Source organism: Ranitomeya imitator, chromosome 3, assembly GCF_032444005.1.
Source record: "Ranitomeya imitator isolate aRanImi1 chromosome 3, aRanImi1.pri, whole genome shotgun sequence".
Lineage (NCBI taxonomy): Eukaryota > Metazoa > Chordata > Amphibia > Anura > Dendrobatidae > Ranitomeya > Ranitomeya imitator.
In genome coordinates this window covers 99,318,843-99,340,414 of record NC_091284.1, presented here as the reverse complement: position 1 = coordinate 99,340,414, position 21,572 = coordinate 99,318,843, and the positions used below count along the sequence as shown (strand labels likewise).

Sequence of the window (21,572 nt, the reverse complement as noted above, 5' to 3'; positions counted from 1 at the left end):
GTGGAGTGATACTTAGCCTGTAAATCGTTAAGTGGGAAGAGCTAACGGCCGTTAACCAGGGAAACATCTGGAATTTGAATCAGTTGAGCGGGAGCGCCCTGACAGGGCAGCTAGCTCCGTAACATTGAAGATAAGAGCCCAGTCATACAGTGTTCTGGGTCAGGGCCTCATCAGGGAGTAACACCAGGAGAAGAGCTGACAGTGCAGAAAGTGGGTCTGAATTTGCCATAAGATTAAGCAGTACTCAGGTCACTCAGAATTTGGCGGCTTGTTACGTGGGTGGATGTACTCGAGACCGGGGCGAAACGGCTTAGAGGTTCCCCTACTGAAGCAGGACTGAGCGGAGATGATGATGAGAGACCGGAGAACCCCGTCCGTCTCGGTAGAGAGCTTAGCGACAGAGAAGTTAAGACAGTGACAGAGGAGAAATTGCCTAATATCCACCCTGATGCGGATGATGGAAAGGATATGTATGCGCTGTGTACCAGAAGCAGTAAAGTTAACAGTTCAAGTGTTGAACTGGATTGTAACAGTTTATTCTTCATCGTCTGAGGAGTATGTGCAGCGCAGTGCAGAAGGTCCTGAGAGGAAGCTGGAGAACGTGACAGGTAGTAACGGAATGGAGACCTGTGACCTGCAAGAGACTTTTACCTCGGCCACGACTGCCACCCTGGTGATCCCACACAAACACACACAAAACTAGACAAAAAAAACAGGAGCAAAGGCGATAATGAATAGATGCTCATAATGGGCTCATATAACGTCTGAGTACATTACATAAATGGAGAACAACACAAATCTAAATTATTTTCTTAAAGGTTCTTTAAGGATCTCCGATGGCCAAATGCCACTGCAATCTAGCAATGTGATGACTATGATACCAATACATCAAGCTTGTCTGGCAGTCACAATCTCGTCTCTGTGTACGCAGGCTCACCTTCACCTAATAACCCTGGGCGGAGGGTTGACATTCCGCACACCCTTGACCCGCTAACTTTTAGGTCTAGTGTTACAAATTACAGCTCTGTTCAATATAAGAGATGAAACTGAAGCATAATACCAGGTAACCCGCAGATAACCAGTTGATTGGCCGGGCGGCTGAACGACAGACTTCCACCAATCTAAAATTGATAGTCTATCCTAAGAGTAGGCTTTCAATCTTAAAACCCTGACAAACCCTAAAGGTACCGTCACACTGAACGATATCGCTAGTGATCCGTGACGTTGCAGCGTCCTGGATAGTGATATCGTTCAGTTTGACAGGCAGCAGCGATCTGGATCCTGCTGTGCCATCGTTGGTCGGAGCAGAAAGTCCAGCACTTTATTTCGTCTCTGGATCTCCCACAGACATCGCTGAATCGGCGTGTGTGACGCCGATTCAGCGATATCTTCACTGGTAACCAGGGTAACCATCGGGTTACTAAGCGCAGGGCCGCGCTTAGTAACCCGATGTTTACCCTGGTTACCAGCGTAAACGTAAAAAAAACCAAACACTACATACTCACATTCCGGTGTCTGTCCCCCGGCGCTGTGCTTTCCTGCACTGGCTGTGAGCGCCGGCCAGCCGTAAAGCACAGCGGTGACGTCACCGCTCTGCTTTACGGCTGGCCGGCGCTGACAGTGCAGGAAAGCAGAACGCCGAGGGACGCGACAGACACCGGAATGTATTTTTTTTTTTTTTTTTTTTTACGTTTACGCTGGTAACCAGGGTAAACATCGGGTCACTAAGCGCAGCCCGATGTTTACCCTGGTTACCAGGGGACCGGCATCATTGGTCGCTGGAGAGCTGTCTGTGTGACAGCTCTCCAGCGACCAAACAGCGACGCTGCAGCGATCGGCATCGTTGTCTAGATCGCTGCAGCGTCGCTTAATGTGACGGTACCTTAAGACCTAACAGACAAAGTAAAAGGGGGCAGAGGAACTACTGAAATAAACAAATTAAACAAACAATGCTTCCTAATCTATTCCTAGGATGCTCAGAACGGCGCAACACCAGATAATTTATCGTATGAATTTGGTATTCAGACCTGATAAAGTTTGAAGAAGATCACTAGGTCTAAAGTGGCCAGTTTGTTTTTTTGGTGGTTGTATTCCCGCTGCTCGCCTGATCGCTCCATTTTTTTCCTTTTATAAAATTATCCCACTTGGCCATACTCTCAATCTCTGACAGCGGGCATTTAAAGGGAACCTGTCACCCCCCCAGGGCGTTTTTAAGTAAAAGAGCCACCTTCAGCAGCACTAAGGCTGAATTCTGTGAAGGTGGCTCTTAGGTTTAGCATCCCTAGGAATGCTGAAATATTCACTTTTTAAATTGCCCGCCATACCTCTATTGTGTCCAGGAGGTATGTTTTCTCCCCCGTGTCAACCGCCCCAGAGCCGTCAATCATCCCCGTGTTCTCCGTGCGTCGCCTCCTCGTGACGTCACCGGCGCCTTCGTGTAGCCAAGACTCTAGATCCCGCCCCGCAATGTGTTATGATGTATTCACAGTGCGGGGCTGGGAATCTGGCGCCTGCACAGTGGAGCGGGTCACCGTGCTCCATTGAAGATAGTGCCGAAGTCTTGCGAGATTTGTGAAGTCACTGCGCGGCAGGATCTGGGGCCTCCGCTGTGCGCAAGAGCGATATCCTGGAGTTCCTGGGCAGCGCGTACGGCGCATGCCCGAGAAATAATTGCAGAGGGCAGGCGTCGGGCACGTATTTTGTACGCAGGAGGCGGCTCCCGGGGGGCACAGGGGGATGATTGACGGCTCTGAGGCGGTTGACACGGGGGAGAAAACATCTCCGGGACACAATAGAGGTATGGTGGGCAATTTATAAAAGTGAATATTTCAGCATTCCTAGGGATGCTAAACATAAGAGCCACCTTCACAGAATGCAGCCTGAGTGCTGCTGAAGGTGGCCCTTTTACTTAAAAATGCCCTGGGGGGGTGACAGGTTGCCTTTAATATGCTCCGAAAGGGGGTGCGTCATTCCACGTGATCGCGGGGCACCGAGTTGCTATGACAGCCGAAGGCCTACTGAAGACCCCTGTGCCTGTCATTACAATACTCCTGCGAAAGCCAGCATTTAGCTGGTGTTCATAGGAGATGGTGATTTTCTCCATACATAGCAGTGCGGATTTCCTGCTATGCACAGTATAAGTGATCAGACAATCACATCTTGAAGTCCCCTAAGGGGACCAATAAATACAGTGTAAACAAAAAAACTATGATCGCCCACCTTTTACCTCATTAAGGGTATGTGTACACGTTGCAGATCCGCAGTATTTTTTGCAGTGCAGAAACGCTGCAGATCAACAAGTGATTTACAGTACAATGTAAATCAATGAGAAAAAAAAATGCTGTGCTGATGGTGTGGAAAATTCCGTGCAGAAACGCTGCGGATTAAAAGAAGTAGCATGTCACTTCTTTTTTGCGGATCTGCAGCGTTTTTGTACCCATTCCATTATAGAAATCCACAGAGGTAAAAAACGCAAGAAATCCGCAGCAAATCCACACAAAAAACACGACAAATCTGCACCTGCGTTTTCTGCCAAGAGATACAGAATCCGCACTAAAAATTCCTTAAGCTAATCCGCAACGTGGGCACATAAAAACATTAACATGACATAAAAACAACAATACTACTACTACTAATAATAATAATATTAATAAAGATAAAAATACATATTTAGCATTGGTATGTCCGTAAAAGTCAGAAAAAAAATAAGTAGTAAATTATTCCAATTGTTAAACGGCGTAATGAGAAAATACAATCAAAAGGCTGGAGTTACATTTTTTTTGGCTGCAGCAACATAAAAATAGCATGCAATAAGAGGCGATAAAAACATCATACCACATCATAGAGGGGTCCCCATGCTGTTTGTTTGTTTTTTTCTTATTTAAATAATTTAAAAATAATTGTGTGTGATCCCCCCTCATTTTTGACAACCAGCCTTGCTAAAGCTCACAGCTGGGGGCTGGCATCCTCAGCCTGGTGAGGGGCCATTGATATAGGGCCCCCCAGCTGACCAAAAAAGGCACATCTATTAGATGCGCCAATTCTTGCGCTTTGCCCGACTCTTCCCACTTGCCCTGTAGCGGTGGACAAGTGGGGTTCATATTTGTGGGGTTGTTGTCACCTTTGTATTGCCCCCAGCTGGTTATAGAAAATACAGGGGAACCCATGCATTTTTTTTTAACTGTATTTATTTATAGCGCAGGCGGCGGGTGATAAATACTTCCATCAGCGGCTCCTGCTGTCACTTATTAGCAGCAGCAGGTGTAGGCTGATGGGAGTAATAGTCCCATCAGCTGCCGCCTGCTCTCATTGTTAGGCCGGGATCACACATACGCAAGATACAGCCGAGTCCCGTAGGTGAAAACCAAGCTCTGGCGCCGGCACTCCGGAGTGGAGTGTGCAGCTCCATGTATTACTGTGCGGCCGCACGCTCCGCTCCGGAGTGCCGGCGCCAGAGCTGGGTTTTCACCTGCGAGACTCAGCCGTATCTCGCGTATGTGTGATCCCGGTCTTATCAACTTGAATTGAACTCAACATTCTCACCTGCTCGCCCTGATCACCACCAGATCAGGGGAGAATGATGGGAGCTGTTCGCAGCACCCGGTGTTGGGAAACCGCTTACTGTACTGCTGCTTCTCAGGGGCCGGGACGTGTCACACGGATGACATCCCAGTGTGTGGACGTTTTGCGACCCATACTGCTGGTAAAAAATGGACACTTCCACATATGGGTCACACAGTCCGTAGAAACACACGCACATGTGCACAGCTTCTAGGTTTCAATGTGTCAACGTGTTTCAGTGTCTGGGACAGGTGAAAACTGTCAAACACACTGGAGTCACATATTTTTGGTCATTGTACAGTGCCTTGCGAAAGTATTCGGCCCCCTGGAACTTGTCAACCTTTTCCCACATATCATGCTACAAACAAAGATACCAAATGTAAATTCTTGGTGAAGAATCAACAAGTGGAGCACAATTTTGAAGTTGAACTAAATTTATTGGTTATTTTAAATTTTTGCAGAAAATCAAAAACTGAAAAGTGGGGCGTGCAATATTATTCGGCCCCTGTACTTTCAGTGCAGCAAACTCACTCCAGAAGTTCATTGTGGATCTCTGAATGATCCAATGTTGTCCTAAATGCCTAATGATGATAAATATAATCCACCCGTGTGTAATCAAGTCTCCGTATAAATGCACCTGCTCTGTGATAGTCTCAGGGTTCTGTTTGAAGCACAGAGAGCATCATGAAGAACAAAGAACACAACAGGCAGGTCCGTTATACTGGTGTGGAGAAGTTTAAAGCCGGATTTGGATACAAAATGATTTCCAAAACTTTAAACATCCCAAGGAGCACTGTGCAAGCAATCACATTGAAATGGAAGGAGTATCATACCACTGCAAATCTACCAAGACCCAGCCGTCCCTCTAAACTCTCATCTCAAACGAGGAGAAGACTGATCAAAGATGCAGCCAAGAGGCCCATGATCACTCTAGATGAGCTGCAGAGATCTACAGCTGAGGTGGGACAGTCTGTCCATAGGACAACAATCAGTCGTACACTGCACAAATCTGGCCTTTATGGAAGAGTAGCAAGAAGAAAGCCATTTCTCAAAGATATCCATAAAAAGTGTTGTTTAAAGTCTGCAACAAGCCACCTGGGAGACACAAACATATGGAAGAGGTGATAATAACATACCAGAACTGATCATAAAGAACCATGTTAAACAGGAATTCTCCTAAACAACAATAGAGAGCATACGAAAAAAACCCATGGAGTTTGAAATTTCCCAATAATAAAGTAATGAATGCCTAAGCAATTAACTGCAAAAATATAACAATCTTTATTATTTATATAGCAAGGCACAAAAATGTATAAAAAAATTCCATAACGTATACAACATTGATACCACAACTATTGGACAGGTCTAATAGCGGATGATGCAAAGAATCTGGCGTGGCAGGCTATCCATAACATTAGAGCGTTCCCAGTACCCACGCATATATATAAATAAAGGGGGGAAAACCTCAAGGAATAAACCTATGAAGCTGGGTAGAGGCCATGCACGGCTCATCAGTGTATGAATAAGCCACAATGCTACAAATAAGGTGCAGAAAGTGCATGTAAACAGATCATAACACGCGTTTCGCCGCTGCTTCCTCAGGGGGCAGTGTGTTATTGTACCATATAGACCGGCTTAAATATCCCCCCAAGACTGAAAAGCACCAATACAAAAGGAAGGGGAGTGGTTAGCACTGGGCGCGTCTGTGAGCGCATGAGGGCGGGAGCGGCCTCCGCCCGACGTCACATACAGCGTCAACAAGCAGGAGGTACTGGGAAGGTTCCCATAGTAACCGCTATCAAGCCGCTTCATAGAGACGCCGGAGGAGATGCGGGCCGAGGCAAGCTCCCGCGCGCATGCGCTACCCGGGCAACCAGGCAACAGACAAGTGGAAAAATGAAGCAGGTGGGTGGAGCTAATGCAGCAAGTACAAATGCATATATAGAAGCCGCAGGAGTAATGACGATGTGTGAAAATCATAATAAAAAATTAAATATCAAAATAAACAATAATGCAAATTAAACAATAATATTCAAAAATACAGCAAAAAACATTAGTAAAGAAAGAAGCAAAATAATGAAAAACAAAACACAGGCACGTAAACCAACGTGTATACAGAGCCACCACCACAATAAACTGCCAAGTAGCCACATAAAATTAAAAAAATGTTTTTTTAAGTACATAAATAACTAATCCATGGGGCATGGATCATGACGTCCTGATAATCTGTCGTGATCCAACAGATCCTGTCGAAATTTCACCCATGGAGGAGATGTGGGCCAACATGCAGAACCTGATCCACAAGGCATCAGTCACACGAGGGATATGAAGTAGTATCCAAAAGCCAGAATATCAAATAGAGCGTCCACTAGCAATAAACATAAAAAACACAAAAACACACAGAATTAAAAGCAAATTAAAAACATACAGACTCCAAGGGCACGCCATCAGCGCTGACAAAAATGGAACCAATATTTTTGAAGAAGACACACACGGTTAAAGAAATGGCGAAAAGCTAACTTTTTCATTCAACCCGGATGGGGCAACTGTGTCGAGTGTAACAATCCAACGACACTCCACCTGCGCCAGCCTGCGTTTAAGATCACCTCCACGGATACCACCATGTATCCGATAAATACCTCGGATCAAAAGTAAGTCCGGGTCGCAGGCATGGCACAAGCGGAAATGCCGAGGGATCGTTTTGAGAGATTCCAAATCAATAGTGACAGCAGCAGCAGCCTTGATATCCCTAACATGTTCTCTAGTCCGCACACGCAACTCCCTAGATGTAAGCCCAATGTATATTAGGCCGTAGGGGCATGTGGCGTAATAGATAAAGCTGCTGCTGCATGAAATGTATTCCCTGATCTTGTAACTCCTTTTGCCATCGGATGAACAAAAATCAACCTTGTCTCGGTTTCCCTGTGTAGAATGGAAGAGAAGGGGTAGACACATGGTGACTTCTCACAAGGAGGTCCCTCAGGTTTTTGCTACGCCTTGCTGTCATCAACGGTCTCTCAGGAAGCAACCTACCCAACACAGGTTCAGTCTTAAGAATGGACCAATGTCTATGGAGAATATTTCGAATAGTATGCCATCTCTTGTTATAGGTCGAGATGAATCTAATTTGGTTGGATTCACCCCTATCGCCCTTGGAGCCTGACAGCAGATCACCACGAACGGACGCCTTGGCCCTCAAATAGCCCCTCTTAATGCACCGTTTGCTATATCCACGCTCATGGAAGCGATCACGAAGGTCCAGCGGCTGTGCCTCAAAACGCTTGTCCGAAGAACATAAGCGCCTGATTCGCAGGAACTGGCCTATCGGAATCGCCCTGACCGTGGAAGGGGTATGAGCTGACGAGGCATGTAGAAAGGCATTTACGGAAGTTTCCTTCCTAAATACATCAGTTTGAATAACAATCATGGTCAACAACAATCTGGATGTCCAAAAAATCAATTTGTTGAGCACTATATTTAAATGTCAGGTTAATATTGTACTCATTATTATTCAATATTGAGAAAAAATTAATCAGATCAGTCTCAGGACCTTGTCAAATGATCAGGTCATCAATGTAACAGTACCAACCGATGACCTAGGTGGTGGCGCATGCGCCATCCCCGAAAACCTCCCTCTCCCAAAACCCAAGAAAGAGGTTGGCGTAGGATGGCGCACACACCGCGCCCATTGCGGTACCGCGTTGCTGCAAAAAGAAATGATCCTTAAAAGTAAAGAAGTTCTTTGTCAAAATAAATTTTAGCAACTCCAAAATTAGTTGTTGCAGTGAGACACCCAGATTGCTTGTCCCCAGAAAAAACTCGACCGCTCTTACCCAGTGATGATGGGCGATGCAGGTGTAGAGGGACTCCACGTCCGCCGTGATTAACCTTTCTTCTCACGTGTTATCTGATATACAGCGTGAGGTCCTGTGCTTGGGTTTAACCTTTGTACCTCATAATAATTTTGATTTTTTTCACCACAGTAAAGGACCTATTTTTATTTACAAGCAAGTTGATTTTAAAAAAACTGCACTCTAAGAAGCCAACCCATCTGGACCTTGATGGATACAGCACAATACAGAGCCCTGTGTCATTCCCTTCAAGAAGAAATGGGATGAGAGACTTGAGGCAAATCCCACCAAGATGTATCATGGACAATTGAAGGAGTTAGTAATGGAGGCTTTCAACAAGAAACTGATAGATGCCAATGAGATGGAATTTTTGGTACCCGTACATCCTGTGGTGTCGACTTTTTACTGTCTACCAAAAATACATAAAGGCACCAATCCCCTAAAAGGAAGAGCTATAGTCTCGGGGATTGGTAGCCTTACACAAAATTTAGGATTGTACGTGGACCGTATTCTGAGACCCTTTGTAGTTTCCCTGAGTTCCTACACCCGTGACATGGCAGACCTTCTTTTGAAACTTGAAAGTGTGGTGCTTGATACAGATATGTTGTTATGTTCCATTGACGTGGAGGCGCTTTATTCCTCTATCCCACACAACAAAGGTATTATGGCTGTGGATTACTTCCTGAATACAAGAGAGCTGCAATTTTGCCAACATAACGAGTTTGTGTTAAAGGCTCTGGAATTTTGTCAGACAAAAAACTATTTTGTTTTTGATGGTACTTACTTCCACCATCTCAGGGGTACTGCGATGGGGAGCCCTTGTGCCCCCTTGTATGCAAATTTGCTCCTGGGCTGGTGGGAGGAGAACATCATCTTTGGTGAAACATCGTCGACTGAAGATAGCATCGTCATGTGGCTGGGGTACATAGACGATGTTTTTGTCATCTGGAGGGGCAGTGAAGAGAATTTTGTTTCCTTTGTAGCAGGTCTTAATCATAACGAATTGGGTTTACATTTTACCTACGAGATGGACCGAATCAGATTGCCATTTTTGGATGTCCTGCTTGAGAAAGGTAGTGATGGCCAATTGACTACCAGTACATACAGAAAGCCGACAGTCTAATTCCCTCCTGCGGTGGGAGTTGAATCATCCAGCTCCACTTAGGAGAGGCATCCCCAAAGGGCAGTACCTCCGAGTCCGAAGAAACTGCTCTGAGCCTTCTGCATATCGAAAACAGGCGGATGACCTTAGAGCACGTTTCCTAGAACGGAGGTATCCGGACAAGATTCTTAAAGAAGCTTATAGCATGTCCTTAACCAAACAGAGGAAAGGTCTTCTGATACCTACCCCAAAAGAGGAAGGTAATCAATGTGTGAGACTAATCACCAAATATACCAATAGGGCAACAGATTTAAGAGAAATTCTAAAAAAGCACTGGCCTATCCTTCAGATGAATAGTGATTTGAGGGAAGTCCTGACTCCGGCCCCACAAATTACTTTCAGAAAGGGCCGTTCTATAAAAGACAGAATGGTTCACAGCCATTTTACCTCCCCCCTCCCTTAAGCGAACTCCACTTAGTTGGGTGAAAGAGTGAAAGGTTGTTATAAATGTGGCAGTTGCAAATACTGTGGGGCATTATGCCAAGGAAAACCTTCCACATTAACCATTTCATAAACTGCAAGACAAAAGGTGTGATCTACAAAATGACATGTGAATGTGGAGTATATTGGAAAAACAAGTAGAGAGTTGAAAAGGAGGGTGGGAGAGCACCACAGAGACACAATCAGAGGTAGAGATACCCCGGTGGCAAACCATATCAACAGGGTACACCAAGGTAACCTTAAGGTTGTAAAATTCATGGGGATAGATAGGGTATACCAGCCACAAAGAGGTGGAGACTGGGATAGGAACATCTTGCAAAGGGAAAGCAAATGGATATTTCTACTACAAACTACAACACCACATGGTCTTAACGACCAACTGAGCTTTTCTTCCTTCCTATAGAAGTAGGGCGCACCAGGGCATATTTTTGCTAGGGACAGCTGCCGTCGAGTGGGGGCGCCACTGCGCAGGACTAGGGTGCCAACCTCCGCGTGAGGTAGGGATCAGGATAGGAAGGGCCTAATAGGGAACTTTGTAGTTTCACCCCATGTCTATCATTTTCTTAACAGAGGGTCTGCCGTGTCACTCTTTATAGTATATATCCTTTCTATTCTGGGTTTTGGTGAGGTTTGATATCCTCTGGTGGGTCCTATGTCTATGAGGGTATTAAGATTTTGGATATTTTGATTTACCTGTACATACCTATTTTGGGCTTTAGGGTAATTTTTACCCGTCCTATGGTAGAGGGAGGTAGTATTGTGGGAACGGTTCACCGTTACTGGTTTACCGTGAATGTGCGCATCATCTCTAAGTAATACGGTACGCACACTCCTCTGCAGAATGGTGATCTCGGAATGAGCACACAAGCCAGAAATGACGTTACGCCACAGGGTCAGAGCATCCCGGTTGCTAGGGGGAATGTGCGCGTCATCATTTGGTGCATGCGCTTTGACAGACCGAAAGTCTAATGCTGGTCTTCTGGTTACACAAAGCCGGTCACATGAATGCGCGCCACCGCCGAGTGTACGCGCTCTTACGGACTGGAAGTAAAAACCACAGCGTCCGGAAGTACGTGATTATGAATGCCGGCGGTTATCAGTTAAAAGGGCTGACATTAAGTACGCCAGCGATTGCTCACCATCATGAAATACATGCCGTAATCCCCTGAGGAGTCTGCTCAGGATGAAACGCGTTCGGAAGCATTCTATAAACAGGACACGCTAATGCGGATGTTTGTGAGAGCCGCAAGAAAGTCCGGTTAAACTCAACCCTGCATGAAGAAGACTGTGATAACTGTTGTGAATTCTGTGGCAGAGCTCCCTCCTGTGGTCACAAGTGGTACTTCGGCTGATTCTCTCTGTGAGCTTCCGTTGGTGGAGGAAAGTGGTACTGCGGCTTCTGAGTTTCCTTCCTCAGGTGATGTAGTGAAGTCGTTAGGTGCTGCTCTATTTAACTCCACCTAGTGCTTTGATCCTGGCCTCCAGTCAATGTTCTAGTATTGGACCTGTTTCCTTCTGGATCGTTCCTGTGGCCTGCTGCTCTGCATAGCTAAGTTCCTCTTTGCTATTTGTTTTCTGTTTTTTTCTGTCCAGCTTGTCAATTTGTTTTTTCCTGCTTGCTGGAAGCTCTGGGACACAGAGGGTGTACCTCCGTGCCGTTAGTTCGGTACGGAGGGTCTTTTTGCCCCCTTTGCGTGGTTTTTGTAGGGTTGTGTTGACCGCAAAGTTACCTTTCCTATCCTCGCTCTGTTCAGAAAGTTGGGCCTCACTTTGCTAAATCTATTTCATCCCTACGTTTGTCTTTTCATTTTAATTCACAGTCATTATATGTGGGGGCTGCCTTTTCCTTTGGGGTATTTCTCTGAGGCAAGGTAGGCTTATTTTCTATCTTCAGGCTAGCTAGTTTCTCAGGCCGTGCCGAGTTGCATAGGCAGCGTTAGGCGCAATCCACGGCTGCCTCTAGTGTTGTTGGAGAGGAATAGGGATTGCGGTCAACAGAGTTCCCACGTCTCAGAGCTCGTTCTCGTTTTTTGGGTTATTGCCAGGTCACTGTATGTGTGCTGACCTCTATGTCCATTGTGGTACTGAATTACCATTCACAACGGTACTGGAGGCCAGAAGTACTAATGATTCTTAATAGAGGGAAAAAAGTTCTGAGACCATTTTTTTTTTCTCTGCACTGTGTTTTGCCTTTTTTTTCCCCTAGACATTTGGGTGGTTCAGGACACAGGTGTGGACATGGATATTCAGGGTCTGTGCTCTTCAATGGATAATCTCATTATAAATGTACAAAAGATTCAAGATTTGGTGGTTCAGAAGCCTATGTTAGAACCAAGAATTCCTATTCCTGATTTGTTTTATGGTGATAGAGCCAAGTTTATGAATTTCAAAAATAATTGCAAACTGTTTCTGGCCTTGAAACCTCGCTCCTCTGGTGATCCAGTTCAACAAGTGAGAATTGTTATTTCTTTTTTGCGTGGCGATCCTCAGGACTGGGCATTTTCCCTTGCGCCAGGAGATCCTGCATTAAGTAATATTGATGCGTTTTTTCTGGCGCTCGGATTGCTGTACGATGAGCCTAATTCAGTGGATCAGGCAGAGAAGAATTTGCTGGCTCTGTGTCAGGGTCAGGATGAGATAGAGGTATATTGTCAGAAATTTAGAAAGTGGTCTGTATTCACTCAGTGGAATGAAGGTGCGCTCGCGGCTATTTTCAGAAGAGGTCTCTCTGAAGCCCTTAAGGATGTCATGGTGGGATTTCCTATGCCTGCTGGTCTGAATGAGTCTATGTCTTTGGCCATTCAGATCGGTTGACGCTTGCGCGAGCGTTAATCTTTGCACCATTTGGCGGTATTACCTGAGCTTAAACCTGAACCTATGCAGTGCGATAGGACTTTGACCAGAGTGGAACGGCAAGAACACAGATGTCTGAATGGGCTGTGTTTCTACTGTGGTGATTCCACTCATGCTATCTCTGATTGTCCTAAGCGCACTAAGCGGTTCGCTAAGTCTGCCACCATTGGTACGGTACAGTCAAAATTTCTTCTGTCCGTTACCTTGATCTGCTCTTTGTCATCGTATTCTGTCATGGCATTTGTGGACTCAGGCGCTGCTCTGAATTTGATGGACTTGGAGTATGCTAGGCGTTGTGGGTTTTTCTTGGAGCCCTTGCAGTGTCCTATTCCATTGAGAGGAATTGATGCTACGCCTTTGGCCAAGAATAAGCCTCAGTACTGGACCCAGCTGACCATGTGCATGGCTCCTGCACATCAGGAGGTTATTCGCTTTCTGGTGTTGCATAATCTGCATGATGTGGTCGTGTTGGGGTTGCCATGGCTACAAATCCATAATCCAGTATTAGATTGGAAATCCATGTCTGTGTCCAGCTGGGGTTGTCAGGGGGTACATGGTGATGTCCCATTTCTGACTATTTCGTCATCCACCCCTTCTGAGGTTCCTGAGTTCTTGTCTGATTACCGGGATTTATTTGATGAGCCCAAGTCCGATACCCTACCTCCGCATAGGGATTGTGATTGTGCTATCGATTTGATTCCTGGTAGTAAATTCCCAAAAGGTCGACTGTTTAATTTATCTGTGCCTGAGCACGCCGCTATGCGGAGTTATGTGAAGGAGTCTTTGGAGAAGGGGCATATTCGCCCGTCATCGTCGCCATTAGGAGCAGGGTTCTTTTTTGTAGCCAAGAAGGATGGTTCATTGAGACCTTGTATAGATTACCGCCTTCTAAATAAGATTACGGTTAAATTTCAGTACCCCTTGCCATTGTTATCTGATTTATTTGCTCGGATTAAGGGGGCTAGTTGGTTCACCAAGATAGATCTTCGTGGTGCGTATAATCTTGTGCGTATTAAGCGAGGCGATGAATGGAAAACTGCATTTAATACGCCCGAGGGCCATTTTGAGTATCTAGTAATGCCATTCGGACTTGCCAATGCTCCATCAGTGTTTCAGTCCTTTATGCATGACATCTTCCGAGAGTACCTGGATAAATTCCTGATTGTGTACTTGGATGACATTTTGATCTTCTCGGATGATTGGGAGTCTCATGTGAAGCAGGTCAGAATGGTGTTTCAGGTCCTGCGTGCTAATTCTTTGTTTGTGAAGGGATCAAAGTGTCTCTTTGGTGTTCAGAAGGTTTCATTTTTGGGGTTCATCTTTTCCCCTTCTACTATCGAGATGGACCATGTTAAGGTCCAAGCCATCGATAATTGGACTCAGCCGACATCTCTGAAAAGTCTGCAAAAGTTCCTGGGCTTTGCTAATTTTTATCGTCGCTTCATCTGCAATTTTTCTAGTATTGCTAAACCATTGACCGATTTGACCAAGAAAGGTGCTGATGTGGTCAATTGGTCTTCTGCTGCTGTGGAAGCTTTTTAAGAGTTGAAGCGTCGTTTTTCTTCTGCCCCTGTGTTGTGTCAACCAGATGTTTCGCTTCCGTTCCAGGTCGAGGTTGATGCTTCTGAGATTAGAGCAGGGGCTGTTTTGTCGCAGAGAAGTTCTGATTGCTCGGTGATGAAACCATGCGCCTTCTTTTCCAGGAAGTTTTCGCCTGCTGAGCGAAATTATGATGTGGGCAATCGGGAGTTGCTGGCCATGAAGTGGGCATTCAAGGAGTGGCGTCATTGGCTTGAAGGAGCTAAGCATCGCGTGGTGGTCTTGACTGATCATAAGAACTTGACTTATCTCGAGTCCGCCAAGCGGTTGAATCCTAGACAAGCTCGTTGGTCGTTGTTTTTTGCCCGTTTTGACTTTGTGATTTCATACCTTCCGGGCTCTAAAAATGTGAAGGCGGATGCTCTGTCTAGGAGTTTTGTGCCCGACTCTCCGGGTGTATCTGAGCTGGCGGGTATCCTCAAGGAAGGAGTAATTGTGTCTGCCATCTCCCCTGATTTGCGGCGGGTGCTGCAAAAATTTCAGGCTAATAAACCTGATCGTTGCCCAGCGGAGAAACTGTTTGTCCCTGATAGGTGGACCAATAAAGTTATCTCTGAGGTTCATTGTTCGGTGTTGGCTGGTCATCCTGGAATTTTTGGTACCAGAGAGTTAGTGGCTAGATCCTTTTGGTGGCCATCTCTGTCGCGGGATGTGCGTACTTTTGTGCAGTCCTGTGGGATTTGTGCTCGGGCTAAGCCCTGCTGTTCTCGTGCCAGTGGGTTGCTTTTGCCCTTGCCGGTCCCGAAGAGGCCTTGGACACATATCTCTATGGATTTTATTTCAGATCTTCCCGTCTCTCAAAAGATGTCGGTCATTTGGGTGGTCTGTGATCGCTTCTCTAAGATGGTCCATTTGGTACCCTTGTCTAAATTGCCTTCCTCCTCTGATTTGGTGCCATTGTTTTTCCAGCATGTGGTTCGTTTACATGGCATTCCAGAGAATATCGTTTCTGACAGAGGTTCCCAGTTTGTTTCGAGGTTTTGGCGAGCCTCTTGTGGTAGGATGGGCATTGACTTGTCTTTTTCCTCGGCTTTCCATCCTCAGACTAATGGCCAGACCGAACGAACCAATCGGACCTTGGAAACATATCTGAGATGCTTTGTTTCTGCTGATCAGGATGACTGGGTGTCCTTTTTGCCTTTGGCTGAGTTCGCCCTTAATAATCGGGCCAGCTCGGCTACCTTGGTTTCACCGTTTTTCTGCAACTCTGGGTTCCATCCTCGTTTCTCTTCAGGGCAGGTTGAGTCTTCGGACTGTCCTGGTGTGGATACTGTGGTGGACAGGTTGCAGCAGATTTTGACTCATGTAGTGGACAATTTGACTTTGTCCCAGGAGAAGGCTCAACGTTTCGCTAATCGCAGACGCTGTGTGGGTCCCCGACTTCGGGTTGGGGACTTGGTTTGGTTATCTTCTCGTCATATTCCTATGAAGGTTTCCTCTCCTAAGTTTAAACCTCGTTTTATTGGTCCTTATAGGATTTCTGAGGTTCTTAATCCTGTGTCTTTTCGTTTGACCCTTCCAGATTCTTTTTCCATCCATAACGTATTCCATAGGTCATTGTTGCGGAGATACGTGGCACCTATGGTTCCATCTGTTGATCCTCCTGCCCCGGTTTTGGTGGAGGGGGAGTTGGAGTATATTGTGGAGAAGATTTTGGATTCTCGTGTTTCAAGACGGAAACTCCAGTATCTGGTTAAGTGGAAGGGTTATGCTCAGGAAGATAATTCCTGGGTCTTTGCCTCTGATGTCCATGCTCCCGATCTTGTTCGTGCCTTTCATATGGCTCATCCTGGTCGTCCTGGGAGCTCTGGTGAGGGTTCGGTGACCCCTCCTCAAGGGGGGGGTACTGTTGTGAATTCTGTGGCAGAGCTCCCTCCTGTGGTCACAAGTGGTACTTCGGCTGATTCTCTCTGTGAGCTTCCGTTGGTGGAGGAAAGTGGTACTGCGGCTTCTGAGTTTCCTTCCTCAGGTGATGTAGTGAAGTCGTTAGGTGCTGCTCTATTTAACTCCACCTAGTGCTTTGATCCTGGCCTCCAGTCAATGTTCTAGTATTGGACCTGTTTCCTTCTGGATCGTTCCTGTGGCCTGCTGCTCTGCATAGCTAAGTTCCTCTTTGCTATTTATTTTCTGTTTTTTTTCTGTCCAGCTTGTCAATTTGTTTTTTCCTGCTTGCTGGAAGCTCTGGGACGCAGAGGGTGTACCTCCGTGCCGTTAGTTCGGTATGGAGGGTCTTTTTGCCCCCTTTGCGTGGTTTTTGTAGGGTTTTGTGTTGACCGCAAAGTTACCTTTCCTATCCTCGCTCTGTTCAGAAAGTTGAGCCTCACTTTGCTAAATCTATTTCATCCCTACGTTTGTCTTTTCATTTTAATTCACAGTCATTATATGTGGGGGCTGCCTTTTCCTTTGGGGTATTTCTCTGAGGCAAGGTAGGCTTATTTTCTATCTTCAGGCTAGCTAGTTTCTCAGGCCGTGCCGAGTTGCATAGGCAGCGTTAGGCGCAATCCACAGCTGCCTCTAGTGTTGTTGGAGAGGATTAGGGATTGCGGTCAACAGAGTTCCCACGTCTCAGAGCTCGTTCTCGTTTTTTGGGTTATTGCCAGGTCACTGTATGTGTGCTGACCTCTATGTCCATTGTGGTACTGAATTACCATTCACAACAGAGAACTATCAGTATAAGCAGATGAGTATATAAAATGGTTGGATTTAATATTAAACCCCACTAAGTGGCCGCTGTGGACATATACCATGAGATGTTTCCCGTAGTGGAAAACGGTATAGTTGTTTAGCCACTTGTTGGGAGGTTTCCAGTCTTTCCAGGACATATGTTTTTAAGGTCCTGTGTCTTTATGTATATTCAGCATATCGCATTAAAATAGTGCCGTACAAAAGGTCTACCATTGGTGTAAACTACACCCAATACAGAGGGGTTCTGTGAGAGATATCCCCCAATAAACCTATTACTGTAGAGTGTGTGGCAGGTTATCACTGCTAATCAATTGACTATATCCTTAGGGGGAGACCCCCTCTGTTTTGGCAGGGTGGATTCCACCTGAGCCGGGTTTCTCTATATCTGTCTGAATAGAGACCATTATTGGTTCTTTATGGTAATCTGAGGCAGTAAGGCATTTTATGGTTTGCTTATCTTTGTGTTTTTGTTATTGTCTGCACTAGCACCTTGTTGGCACTGTATGTCCACACTTTTTTTTTAATAAGAAATATAGTAAAAGCTACGTTTTAATGTTTCTTTGTTCTTCAAAAACCTGCTGATGCGGGTACTTTAGTCTATCGGTTTTTGACGTATGCGTCTAACTGTAGGGCACAAGTCTTAAAAATGCCATTTTTGTTGAATCAGCCTTTATGTGGACATTTTTTGGTGAAATTTGTATCAGAATTCTGCTGCAAAACGCGTTTTCCCCCAACGTTTAGTAAATCTTTAGTAGAACTTAGAGTTGAGCGAATATGTTCGGGTTCGGTCGCCGACTTTGATTTTGCCATATTCGGGCCCTATTGGTTCCCTATTCGTGATGAATTTCTGTTTGAAGATCGGCAACGAATATATTCGTTCATTTCTACTCCCATTGACTCCAATGCCGTTTTGGTGTGTTCGCTTAACATTGCAAAAGCAATATTCGCCAGCGATTGTAATCAGAACCGAATATCGAAAAATTTGCTCAACTCTATAGAACTCCCCCAATGTTTCCTTACCATATACAGAAGTTTGTTCTGTTATTATCATTAATAATACCACCATGAACTGTTACTTGCATGATACAGCTTGATTTGATAGCACAACATACTATTGTAGTCCCCATGAATAGATAAAAGGATGTCAAGCCATTGTGTGGTGCCATTTATTGAGAAGATAGCTTGTTGCAATGAGATACTGTATGGGCAATATGGCAAGGTGGAGTAGGCTTGCACAACACAAGTAGGTGCCTTTGTGACTCTGGCAGGAGATCACAGCTCTCTGGCAAGGGTCTGTTTGATTTCTGTGTTCCACAGATAACACGGTCAAGGAGCATTTTGTAAATCAATTGGTGTTGGTGAATATTTAACCCCCCGGCCAACTCCCGCTTTTCCTCATCCTCAAGCCAGGCTTGTTCAATATGTGGCTACTTGGCAGTTTATTGTGGTGGTGGCTCTGTATACACGTTGGTTTATGTGCTTGTGTTTTTTGTTTTTCATTATTTTGCTTCTTTCTTTACTAATGTTTTTGCTGTATTTTTGAATATTATTGTTTATTTAATTTGCATTATTGTTTATTTTGATATTTAGTTTTTTATTATGATTTTCACGCATCGTCATTACTCCTGCGGCTTCTATATATGCATTTGTACTTGCCGCATTAGCTCCACCCACCTGCTCCATTTTTTCACTTGTCTGTTGCCTGGTTGCCCTGGCCGCGGGTAGCGCATGCGCGCGGGAGCTTGCCTCGGCCCGCGTCTCCCCTGGCGTCTCTATGAAGCGGCTTGATAGCGGTTACTATGGGAACCTTCCCAGTACCTCCTGCTTCTTGACGCTGGATGTGACGTTGGGCGGCGGCCGTTCCCGCCCTCATATGGATAGCCTGCCACGCCAGATTCTTTGCATCATCCGCTATTAGACCTGTCCAATAGTTGTGGTATCAATGTTGTATACGTTATGGAATTTTTTTATACATTTTTGTGCCTTGCTATATAAATAATAAAGATTGTTATATTTTTGCAGCTAATTGCTTAGGCATTCATTACTTTATTCTTACTAATTATTATTGGGGAATTTTAAACTCCATGGTTTTTTTTTTCGTATGCTCTCTATTGTTGTTTAGGAGTATTCCGGTTTAACATGGTCCTTTATGATCAGTTCTGGTATGTTATTATAAGTATGTACTGTGTATTTTCACAGCAACCCCTCTGGGACAGATGGACTTTCAGGCACGGGACGTGGCTGACTAAATTGGATCAGGTCTTTTGTGATGATGCATCTCCAACTTTTAATTCAGACTCTGGGGACATTGGCGGTCTCATTGTCAGACTCAGGGACCTTTTGAATAAGCGCACACGGTGGTGGTGGAACAAGTCATTTTTGGAACGATATGTTGAAAAGGGCCTTATTCCCAGGGGCCTGAGGGTCCAAGTTTTTCCCTCGTTTAATATGGATAATGAGGAATTCAAACATAAATGGGAGCAGACTGCTAATATCTGTTCCAAGAGTTTTATGCAGTTGCTCATTCAATCTAATGAGAGAGTATGATTAAGGAGATGGAGGAGGAGATTTGTGGGATTCAGGAGACATTGGCTAAACAGATGACAGCAGAAGCCATGACTAAACTCAATGCTGATCTTGATGTGGATTTTCTTAAATGGGAAAAGGATATTTTTCAGGCTAAAAGCAACAAGAATCAGAAGGACCTTGGTGACTATAAGAATCATCGGGTCTACAAATGACGCAGATCTGGGCAAGGTAATCGGAGGGTGTTACCCTCCCAAACCCGATCCAATTCATTCTCTTCGGCCTCATCTGTGGATGAAGATTTAATGTTGGGTGCAGGTGCTGGTTCACAGTGGAATGAAAGACTCAGACCTGTGAGGGCTACCAATATGATGTACAACAGATCTAAAACTAAGCACAGGACTACTCCCCCACAACCAATGGATAAGAAAAATAATAAAAATAATCTGGAGGTAATTAACCTTTCTTCTCACGTGTTATCTGATATACAGCGTGAGGTCCTGTGCTTGGGTTTAACCTTTGTGCCTAATAATAATTTTGATTTTTTTCACCACAGTAAAGGACCTATTTTTATTTACAAGGAAGTTGATTTTTAAAAAAACTGCACTCTAAGAATCCAACCCATCTGGACCTTGATACTAGGGCTGAACAGGAGGCTTTACGTATTCTTGAGGAGTTGGCAGGAGAGACCTCTGATATATCCACAGGTAATTTCCCAAGATCTATCCTTCCTAGATCCACCATGTTCCCCCCACTGTCTCTGTGTCCCCAAGTGGAAATTTTTTGCAGGCTTGTCATGCAGGAGCTCAGGACAATTCCCACTGGGAGAGTAAATGATAACCTGGCGCACAATCAGAGACAAGCATTGGCAGAGTTACGGGCACTACGTGATGTGGTTTTCAAGCCCGCTGACAAGAGGGGGAATGTGGTGGTGTCGCTTATTAAAATGTATGAACGAGAGGCCTTTAGACAGCTTAGGGATAAGGAGGCCTACTCCACACTCACTTATAATCCGATGTCACGATTTCAGAGTGAATTGCTTTGCGTCTTGGAATCAGCGCTCTCTCAGGGAGTTATTACTAAGAAAATCTTTGATGGTCCTTTTGTTCAGTCTCCGGTGACCCCGACGCTGTATCTTCTACCAAAGATACATAAGGATCCGTTGGTTCCTCTTGGTCGTCAGATTGTCTCTGGGGTGTGAGGGCTTTGTGATCCTGTTTGTAGATTTATAGATCCTTATTTGCATCCTTTGGTAGAAACACTCCCCTCCCACGTCAGGGACACTATTGACGTCCTACGTAGATTGGATGGCCTTACCCTGGAGCCTGGCATGCTGTTGGTCATGGCGGACGTGGAGTCCCTCTACACCTGCATCGCCCATCATCACGGGGTAAGAGCGGTCGAGTTTTTTCTGGGGACAAGCAATCTGGATGTCTCACTGCAACAACTAATTTTGGAGTTGCTAAAATGTATTTTGACAAAGAACTTTACTTTTAAGGATCGTTTCTTTTTGCAGCAACGCGGTACCGCAATGGGTGCGGCGTGTGCGCCATCCTACGCTAACCTCTTTCTTAGGTTTTGGGAGAGGGAGGTTTTCGGGGATGGTGCATGCGCCACCACCCAGGTCATCGGTTGGTACTGTTACATTGATGACCTTCTGATCATTTGGCAAGGTCCTGACACTGATCTGATTAATTTTTTCTCAATATTGAATAATAATGAGTACAATATTAACCTGACATTTAAATATAGTGCTCAACAAATTGATTTTTTGGACATCCAGATTGTTGTTGACCATGATTATGTTCAAACTGATGTATTTAGGAAGGAAACTTCCGTAAATGCCTTTCTACACGCCTCGTCAGCTCATACCCCTTCCACAGTCAGGGCGATTC

General features: G+C 45.2%; 1 protein-coding gene across 1 annotated transcript in view; it reads right to left on the bottom strand.

Moving 5' to 3' along the window:
• DHRS13 (dehydrogenase/reductase 13) overlaps positions 1 to 21,572 on the bottom strand; it is a 37,968-nt gene that overhangs the window by 6,412 nt on the left and 9,984 nt on the right. The window lies entirely within an intron of this gene.